Genomic DNA, 10,726 nt, shown 5'->3' with positions numbered 1-10,726 from the left:
CTCATAAGCGGACCTCGAACAATTATCATAATACTATGAGAAAGGGATTGGCAGTAGAGGAAAACTGCCAGGGGTGGTGGGTGGGATTGGCAGTAATGGGAAACTTCCAGGGGAGGGGAGGCACACCTCATCAGCAGGGTACCTGCATAATGAACATTTGTATCCCTAACCCTGAATTGTACCCCACATCTTTAATAAAGACATTTTAAAAAGAAAAAATATTATGTCCCCAGAGTATGAAAAAAACCTTTCACTGACTATAAAAATGAGACAAAAAGCCTGATAGCTTATTAACTTTATATTTAGTATATGTGACTTGATATGCCATAATAAATATTTTTAAATAATGTTCACCCATAGTACTTCCACTCGAAATTTTTTTTACATAACCTCTAATTTTTGTAACTTTTATTTTTAGTGACAACTAATATAATTCATTTTTTATGGTCCAGAGAACTTTTATTTTCACACCTATCAGCCATGAATTCTTAGGGAATAGTTTCCAGCAGCTCAAGCTCCTTTCCACTGGTTCTCACAAGATATGCTCCTTTGGGTGGGACAGGCTGGCACTTCAGCTGAACCCAGGTGCCTTTCTCCTTGGCTTCCTTCTTTTTCTGTTCCTTTTGCTTCACGTATTTCAGGAAGTTATCTAGACTCTTAGAGTGCTTACTATGCTTAATACGCACATGAATTCTCTTGGCAAGAAGCTTGCCCTTGAATTGTTTGTTAACAACAATGCCAACAGCACGCTGGGTGACATTGTAGACTCTTCCTGTCTGGCCTGGGTAACATTTGTGGGACTTTCCTTTCTGAACAGTACCCCTTCCCTCGATGTCTACAATATCACTTTTCTTGTAGATGCGCATGTATGTGGCCCAAGGAATAACTCCATGTTTTCTAAAAGGCCTGGAGACCATGTACCGGGTGCCCCTCCTGTATCCCTTCGTGTTGGACATTTTGATGAATTACTGGAAAATGGCGATTCTGGCTGAAAGGGCTATAATTCATTTTAAAAAGAACACTTTACCTTCACTTCCCCCCTGGAGAAAATGCATGCATAATCTTTCAACAGGTCAAAAAGGACCTTCCGGCCAGATAACTCGATACACTCCCAACAGGGGTGCAGTTTGGTCAATTCTGATCATCTTGTTCTGTTTATTTACTCATGTAATTACGTGAATCAGTGTCATCTTCATTGTTACTTCTGCATTATTGCATTTGTTAGAGTTCTTTCATTGCAAGCAACAGAAACAAATGAGGGCTATCATAGGCAAAAACAAAACAAAACAAAACGGAATGTACTAGAAGAATATCAGGGTTTGCTAGAAAACTGGGCCTGGGATCAGTGAGCTCCAGATCTGAATTATAGGCCAAAGCTCTGGGAACAGGGGCTTATTACACTTCATAGGTTAATTAATTAAAATGCATACCAAAATAGCTTGTTAAAAGTAACCATTATTTTCCTTGGATTGTTGTAACTTTCTGTCCCCACTTTTAGCGTTACAACTTTCTGTAAGCCTATAGTAGGGATTCTAAAATGTTATCCTAACATATCAGTCGTCATGTACAAGGGAATGACAGCATGATCAGGGGTCTTAAAATGTCAAAACCGCACGTAGACTTTATTAATTTTAAAATCAGGTTGAGTAAAGATATCAAACTACATGTAGATTTTGTTAACCTTAACTCAATGAGTAATGGACTATAAATTGTAGATATAAACACTCACGTAAGGTTACATTGCCTTTGAACAGGTTTTAGTAATGATACCAGCCTTCTTCCTGTAACCTGGTTGCAGAAATTAAAAACTCCCTTTTCTCCCAGTTTCTGCCTCTCACCATTAATTGATGGTGAGAGAAAACGGGTTGATTAGTTTGTCCGGGAACAAATTTGGTGACTCCGTGAACAGATCAGACTGGGACTCTAATAGGACCCAGGGGCAGGGTATGCCTAAGTTGAAGCACTGCCAAAGGAGCACTTTAGGTGGAATTAAGTCAGGAGTCCCAAAACCTAAGAGACTAAATAAAATACAGAAGTTACAGCAAAAGACTACTGAGGATCCCTTGGAGTTTATAGAAAGGATTTACCAGACCTATAGGAGGTACACTGACATAGACCCATGGGCCCCTAAGATATAAAAATGGTAAATATGACCTTTATCAGCCAGAGTGCTCCCAACATTAGAAAAAAGTTACAAAGGGTAGAGGGAGTGGTTGGAATAAATGCTTCACAGATAATCAATATTTCCCATAAAGTATATAACCATCAAGAGGATAAGAAAGTTAAAACTTTGAGGCAGCTGGCTGGGGGTTGGCAGCAGGAGCTCCTCAACACCCAAAGATTCAGCAAGGCAGTAAAAAAGAGAAACTCAAAAAGGACCAGTGTGCCTATCATTTAAAAATTGGTCATTGGAAAAAAAAAAAGACTGTCATAAAATTACATTAAAAAGGAACAGCCGAACCTGTGATGCTGGCTTTGCAGACATCTACCACTAAATTTGAAGAAAACTAAGTATGCCCAGGACCTCCACCCCTGACTTCAGCCTGTTACAATGACTCCACTTGAGCCTCAGGTACAACTGACAATGGAGTCTCAAAAGACAAATTTTTTCCATGTGGTTTTAATTTGTATTTCTTTGGTGATTAGAGAGGCTGAGTGTTTGTTCATGTATCTGTTGACTGCTCGTGTCTTCTTTTGAGAGGCATCTATTCATATATTTTGCCCAATTTTTAATAGGGCTGTTTTTTTCCTCTTTTTGACACATTTGAGTCCCTGGTAGATTCTGGATGTTAGACATTTTTCAGATAAGCAGTTGGAAAATATTTTTTCCCATTCTGTGGGCTGTCTCCCCACTCTCTTGATGGTTTCTTTTGTTTGCAAAAGCTTTCAAGTTTGGTGAGGTCCCACTTGTCTAGCTTGTCTCTGATGGCATGGGCATTTGGAGTTTTGATCAGAAATTGGTTGCCAGTTCCAATTTCCATCAGGGTGTCTCCTGAATTTTCTAAGGTTCTCATCGTTTGAGGTTTTATGTTTATGTTTTGTTTTATGTTTAGGTCTCTAAGGAGTTGATTTTTGTATATGGTGATAGGATGGCCAATATCAATAACTCAAAAAACAACAGATGCTGGAGAGGATGCAGGGTAAAGGGAATATTTCTACACCGTTGGTGGGCGTGTAAACTAGTACAGCCTTTGTGGAAAAGAGTGTGGCTATTCCTAAAAGATCTAAAATTCAAGCTTCTATAAGACCCAGCAATCCCCCTTCTGGGAGGAACTCAAATCACTCTATGAAAAAGATGCCTGCACATGCATATTTACTGCAGCATTATTCACAATAGCAAAAGCATGGAACCAACTGTGCTGCCCATCAAAAGCAGACTGGATTAAAGAAATGTGGTACATATACACGATGGAACATTACACAGTCATAAAGAAGGGCAAAATTATGAACTTTGCAGCAACTTGGATGGATTTAGAGTCTATAATACTCAGTGATCTATCACAGAAACAAAGAACCAAGTAGCACATGTTCTCTCTCATAAGCAGACTCTGAACAGTTATCATAATACTATAAGAAAGGGATTGGCAGTAGAGGGAAACTGCGGGGCGGGGGGGGAGAGTAGCGGTCATACAAAACATCAGTAAGGTACCTGATCTCAAACCAGGTAAAGTGGGGACCAAAGTGAGGCCCAAACTTTACCTGTGCAATGACCATTTGTATACCTAACCTTGAATTGTACCCATCTTTAAAATAAAAAAATTTTTTTTAAAGGTACATTTTCTTATAGATTCTGGGGCTACTTACTCTGTTATCATTACCCCACTAGCAAAACTTTCAGAAATGATATTCAATGTAGTCAGAGTCACTGGCAAAACCAAAAATGGAACAATTCCTTCAATCCTTCACTTGTAAGGTAGGAGACAACTTTATAGCTCATAAATTTTTATATGTTCCAAATTGTTGTGTCCCCTTTTGGGGGCACAGCTTATTAAGTAAACTACAAGCTAGGATTATATTTAAGCCTTAAAAGCAGAAACTCCACCTTTGGGTACCCCTGGATAAGGGACATAGGGTACAAATAGCTCTCTCCCGATCCTCCCCTTCGACAATATCTGAAGTTCCAGAACTATTTCTGAAATCTGTGGACCTTGGTGTATGGACCATTAATAAGCCAGGCAGAGTTATTAATGTTTCTCTTATAAAGATCCAACTAAAACCAGGGGCTAAACCTATCAGGAAGAGATAATACACCTTGTGACAGGATACAGTCAACCTGTTCTCATTCATGGTTTTTTTTTTTTTGTGTGTTTGTATTTGAGTCATAGTCTCACTCTGTTGCCCAGGCTGGAGTGCAGTGGCACACCCACAGCTACCACATCCTTGACCTACTGGGCTCTGGTGATCCTTTAACCTCAGTCTTCCAAGTAGCTGGAATTACAGGCATGTGCCGCCAGGCATGGTTAATTTTTTTTATTTATTGCAGAGATGAGATTTTTGCCAATTTGCCCAGTCTGGTCTTGAACCCCTGGGCTCAGGCAATCCTCTTGCTTTCACCTCCCAAAGTGTTGGGATTACAGACGTGAGTCACTGTGCCTGGCTTCTCATTCAGTTTGTAAAGCATAGACTGATCAGGCCCTGCTCCTCACCTTATAACACTCCAATCCTCCCAGTGAAGAAACTACATTTCAGTGAGTATCCATTTGTGCAGGACCCAAGAACTATATAAATGACATTGTGGAGGACATCTACCCTACAGTCACAAATCCTTATACTTACTATGTTTTCTACCATACCAGAGGACCACCAGCGGTTCACAGTGTTAGATTTAAAGAATGCCTTCTTTTGCATTCTTAGAAGAAGAAAGTCAACTTCTCTTTGCTTTTGAATGGACTGAGCCCAAAACCAAAACTTGCTTTCAATATTGTTGGACTGTCTTCCCATAAGTGTTTATTTAAGAGCTCACCAACGTTGTTTTGCAAGTTCCTGGCCTGTGTGACCTATAAACTTTGCAAGTGTCAAAGGGGGTTCCCTTGCAATATGTGGATGATTTGTTAATTACTAGTCCCACGAAAAAATTGTGTTATCAGAATACAATCAAAACATTAAATGATCTGGCCACATGCAGCTACAAAGTATCTGACAAAAAGGCTCAAATATGCAAAGAATCTGTTAAATATCTTGGCTTTTTATTACAAAAGGAAACAAGAGTACTGACAATAAAAAGTAAGAGGCCATCCATCGTTCCTATACCTAAGCCTGTAAACAGGAAACAACTGAGAAGATTTCTGGGTATGGCCGGGTTCTGCCACATCTAGATTCCATATTGAAGGCTACTGGTAAGGTGACTGTATAAGCTTTTAAAAGGCACAGAGTATGACCCACTCAAGTGAGAAACTAAGCACCAGCTTAGTTTTGATAAACCTTAAAAAAAAAGAAAACTAGCCGGGCTCGGTGACTCAGCCTGTAATCCCGCGCCTTGGGAGGCTGAGGTGAGTGGATTGCTTGAGCCCGTGGGTTCGAGACCCACCTGGGCAACTTGGCGAGACCTCATCTCTACAATAAATCAAAAAATCAGCCGGGCGTGGTGGCGCGCGCCTGTAATTCTGGCTACTCGGAAGGCTGAGGCAGAAGGATCGCTGGAGCCCAGCAGGTCGAGGCTGCGGTGGCCGGGAGCGGCCACTGCACTCCAGTCTGGGCGACAGAGTGAGACTCCAACTCAAAAAAAAAAAAAAAAAAAAAAATATATATATATATATATATATAGTCAAGTCGGGCTCGGTGGCTCAGCCTGTAATTCCGCACCTTGGGAGGCTGAGGTGGGTGGATTGCCTGAGCCTGCGGCTTTGAGACCCGCCTGGGCAACTTGGCGAGACCTCATCTCTACAATAAATAAAAAATTAGCCGGGCGTGGTAGTGCGCGCCTGTAGTTCCGGCTACTTGGAAGGCTGAGGTGGAAGGATCGCCGGAGCCCAACAGGTCGAGGCTGCGTTGGCTGGGAGCGGCCACTGCACTCCAGTCTGGGCGATCAAGTGAGACACCAACTCAAAAAAGAAAACTGACCATGACTCCAACCCTAGGACTTCCTAACCCTCATAAGCCTTTCTGCCTTATATGTGCATGAGAGATAGGCCTTGGCACTCAAAATGCAAGTTCAAATGCGACATGGAAGACATGCCCCAATCAATAACCTAATTTTCTTTTCTTTTTCTTTTTCTCTCTTTTTTTTGAGTCAGAGTCTCACTCTGTCACCCAGGCTGGAGTGCAGTGGCACACTCACAGCCACCGCAGACCTGCTGGGCTCAGGTGATCCTTCTGCCTCAGCTTTCCAAGTAGCTGGAACTACAGGCTCACGCAATCACTCCCGGCTTATTTTTAAATTTATTATAGAGACGAGGCTTCACCAAGTTGCCCAGGGTGGTCTCGAACCTCTGGGCTCAGGCAATACCCTCGCCTTGGTCTCCCAAAGTGCTGGGATTACAGGCGTGAGCCACCGCGCCCGGTCAATAATCTACTTTTCAAAATAGCTTGATGGGGTAGCCAAAGCTGTCTGAGGTCCGTCACTGCCATATGAATTATTCTAAAAGAAGCTGAAAAGCTTACTCTAGGACAATCTACTACCATCAGGTACTGGCGCTGCTAGAGCAAAAAGAGGGCTACTGGTTGATGGAAGAAAGATTGGGGAGATATCAGGTTATTCTGACAGATAATCCCACTGTCACGTGAAAGACATCTACCCTCATACCTGCCACTCTCCTTCTCACACAAGCAGCTACACAGCCTTCCACAACTGTATGGAGATACTGGACCAAGTATATTCTAGCTGCCCTGATGATCCACAGTACTCAGCACTCTCTGAGCCCAACTGGGAGCTACTTGTGAATGAGAGGAGCTCAGTGGCAAATGGGCAACAATGGGTGGCCTAGGGAGTAGTCACTCATTCAAAGGTCATGAAAACTATGCCTCTGCCAGGTGACCCCTCAGCCCAAAAAAACTGAAATTGTGACATTGGCTATGGCTCCTACCCTGCCAGGAAGAAAAAGGACAAATGTTTATACTGACTGTAAATATGCTTTTAAGATCACACATGTTCATGGGGCCATATGGAAGGAAAGAGGCTTACGTAAGGTCGGTAACAAGGACATAAAATATGCTGCCCGAGTATTAAAACGTTTAGAAACAGTACAACTACCTAAAACAGTAGCAGTGATGGACTGCCCGGGGCATGCACCTATTGTTACCGAGGTAATGAGAGGCAACGCCTTCGCAGACCAGACGACCAAACGCACAGCCACAAAGAGCGTGGATGTGCTGGCCCCGTTAATTTCTCAAGTGGACTTGACAGAATTCGCCCTCTCCTACGAACCTGAAGAAACAAAAAAGGGCTTGTTAAAGGGAAAGGGCTCAAAAAATAACAATAAATAAATAAATAAATAACCTCAAAGGGACTAGTCTGAATTCCTGAAAAGTTAGCACAGCCAATTTAAAAATATTTTCATGATGACTCACCTTTTGACAGGGACTCATCACTGCTGTTTCTACAACAACATCTAAAGGATAAAAAATTGTACATGTGTCTGGAGAACATTATTGGACTCTGTTACCTTTGTTCCCAAAATACCTGCAACAATAAAAGACAAGGTTCCTCGAGACAACAGGAATGCAAAGAATTTCCTCTGCAGAACTAGTGAGTGGATTTACCCATGTGCCTCCAGGCCTGGGAAGTTTTAAACACCTGCTAGAGTTTGTAGATATGTTTTCAGACGGAGTAGAAACCTCAAACGGAAAAAGGCCTCACCAGTGATAAAATGTTTATTAAAAGACATAATACCTCGATTTGGGCTACCAGAGACTATCCAGAGTGACAATAACCTGCCTTTGTTTCAAAAATAGCACCACAGGTGAACTCCACACTTAACATTGCTTGAAAATTACATGCAGCTTTACACCCCCAATCTTTTGGACAGACTGAGAGAACAAATTGTACTTTAAAAACCATTCCTGTAATTCCAGTACTTTGGGAGGCGGAGGCGAGAGGATTGCCTGAGCCTGGGGGTTCAAGACCAGCTTGGGTAACTTGGTGAGACCTCGTCTCTACTATAAATCAAAAAATTAGCCAGGTGTGGTGGCATGTACCTGTAGTACCAGTTACCTGGAAGGCTGAGGTGGAAGGATCCCCTGAGCCCAGCAGGTCAAGGCTGCGGTGGCCATGAGCATGCCACTACACTCCAGCCTGGGTGACAGAGTGAGACTCCTACTCAAAACAAAACAAAACAAAAATAAATAAAACACTATTACAAATATTTGCCAAGAGACTCAATTCAAATGGACTCAGGTATTGGATATTACACTACTCAGGGTCCAGGTAAGTCCTAGAAGTGGAACCAAATTATAAAATTATCTATGAGTGGTCCTTCACTGCTAGCCAAACTGGTAAACTTTATACATTTTAATAAAGATACTACCATTAAAAATGATGTTGGCCGGGCATGGTACCTCAAGCCTGTAATCCCAGCATTTTGGGAGGTGGAGACAAGAGGATTGACCGAGCTCAGGGATTCAAGACCAGCCTGAGCAACATAGGGAGACCTCGTCTCTACAATAAATTAAAAAATTAGCCAGGTGTGGTGGCGCATGCCTGTGGTTCTAGCTACCTGGAAGGCTGAGGTGGAAGGATTGCCTGAGCCCAGCAGGTTGAGGCTGCGGTGGCTGTGAGCAGCGTGCCACTACCCTCCAACCTGGGTGACAGAGTGAGACTCTGACTCAAAAACAAAAATGATATTACACATTTAGGAAAAATTTTAACAACTGCATATAAGCTTACTTCCTTTAGGAAACTTTTGGATGATACAAGACCCTGACATTTTTTTCCAGCCTAGAGACCAAGTGCTGCTAAGACTAGAAAGAAAGAGGACTAGTTCAGCAACTACAGGGAAAAATGGAAGGGACCATACAGTGTTCTGCTTACAAGCTCCAAGTCTCTGAAATTAGCTGGAGTCAAGACTTGGGTACATCACTCTAGAATTAAAAAATATAATCTATCCACCCCAGGGCCTGTGCCATCACAGCCATCAAGACCAGTGCTAGAAAAATAGAGTTCTGAACCAGTCTCCGACTTGAAATATTTGTTCAAATGCTCTCCCTCTTAGGGAGTTTAAAACTTATTTACGAGTGAAAAACTAACACTTTGACCAAGATATCTCAAAGTATAACTAATTCCATCAGGCTTACCAATTGTTAAATATGTCACTCAAAGCTTCAGACTGGGGGTAGCCACAGGGATCCCATGGTATTACCTGTACTAATTTCTCTCAAGTTCCCTATGTATCCTTGGGTCATCACCTACATAAATCAATGGAAAATATCCAAAAAAGCCTGTCAGCTATCACATACGAATTACTTCTGTACTATACCATTCTTCCTCGCCTCGTATTACAAATCTGTTTATACTGACAGTACAGATGTATTATCATTTTTTTCCCCAGTTCATGATAACACCTTGCCACCATTCACGCAAGGGGTCTAAAACAGTACCCTCTGCCGACCTCCCAGGGAGAAGGAAAACAGAAAACTCTTGAACAAATAACTTTTTTCCAACATGGCTAATAGTAACTGCACTTTGGGCTTCCAACTCCAGACCTAACACAATGTACTATGCCCCAGAAAGCTACATTTTTGTGTTTGGTAGGGACGGCGTGCCACGGGCCTTAAACTGTAGAACAAAGAGGATCAGAGACAATGCTTAGTTACACTGATGTTCACTCCAGTATCCATCTGTAACACTTTTTAAAAAACTGAACAGCAGACCAACACCCTAAAATTGTTCTGTCAATACTGTCGAAATCTCCCGGGAGGAATCCCAGATGGAGATGAATATTTTATGGTCTATGTCTTGTTACCATGGTGGAGGGGTTGTAACTCACCAACATATACTAAAAAATTTATCTAAAACACTTATAATTATAGTTATAGAATATTTAAATAATGTATACGTTTATTTAAATTCTTTAGCTAAGATAGTTTTAGATAGTAAAATGACTTTAAATAACATTTTAGCTGAGCAAGACAAACTTTGTATGACAATTAATCCCTCTTATTGTTCTTATATTAACATGTAAACACAAGTAAAAACCAAAGCATCCAAAAAAGTCAGACAACAAGCCCCTTGGTTGCAGTGGACATTAAAGCTTCAGACTCCTTTTTTAAATGGAGTCTTCGGGGGAATTTTAGACTGATTTTCTAACTTGTTCTGGTAGATTCTCTCTGACTTAAAAAATATCTTTTGTAATATAAATAAACAATAACTATCTTAATATACAAATTGAGTTTAAATGCTATGTATCTTGCATAATTAAAATCACTAAACTTTTGGTCAAAACTATATGTGGTACAAACAAACAAACACACAAACAAAAAACTGCTCAAATGTTCAAACCAGAAGTGTCAGCAATTCAATTCCATGATAGAAATCATAGGTACAACTGACAGTGGGGGATGTTGTAGGCCAAGGCTCTGGTAATGAGGGTTTCTTACATTTCATATGTTTCATTGATTCAAAGTTGTGTATGTAAATGTACCAAAATAGCTTGTAGAAAGTATCAGATTTTTTTCCTTTGATTGTTGTAACTTTCCATTCCCCCTTTGAGTGTCTCAACTTTCTGTAAGCCTATATTATAAATTGAAAAATGTTATCCTAACATGTCGATAGTCACCTACAAGGGAATGTCAG

The 10,726-nt window shown here is 41.2% G+C and overlaps 1 pseudogene; it reads right to left on the bottom strand.

The window, feature by feature from the left end:
- Positions 1 to 488: 488 nt before the first annotated feature.
- On the bottom strand, positions 489 to 956 carry LOC103256547 (annotated as a pseudogene).
- Between the last annotated feature and the right edge of the window lie 9,770 nt (positions 957 to 10,726).

The sequence above is a fragment of the Carlito syrichta genome, unplaced genomic scaffold (genome assembly GCF_000164805.1).
Source record: "Carlito syrichta isolate Samal-C Ts95f unplaced genomic scaffold, Tarsius_syrichta-2.0.1 Scaffold10796, whole genome shotgun sequence".
NCBI classification, from domain to species: domain Eukaryota; kingdom Metazoa; phylum Chordata; class Mammalia; order Primates; family Tarsiidae; genus Carlito; species Carlito syrichta.
The sequence above is the reverse complement of the archived record's forward strand: the minus strand, read 5'-3'. Positions and strand labels throughout refer to the sequence as shown.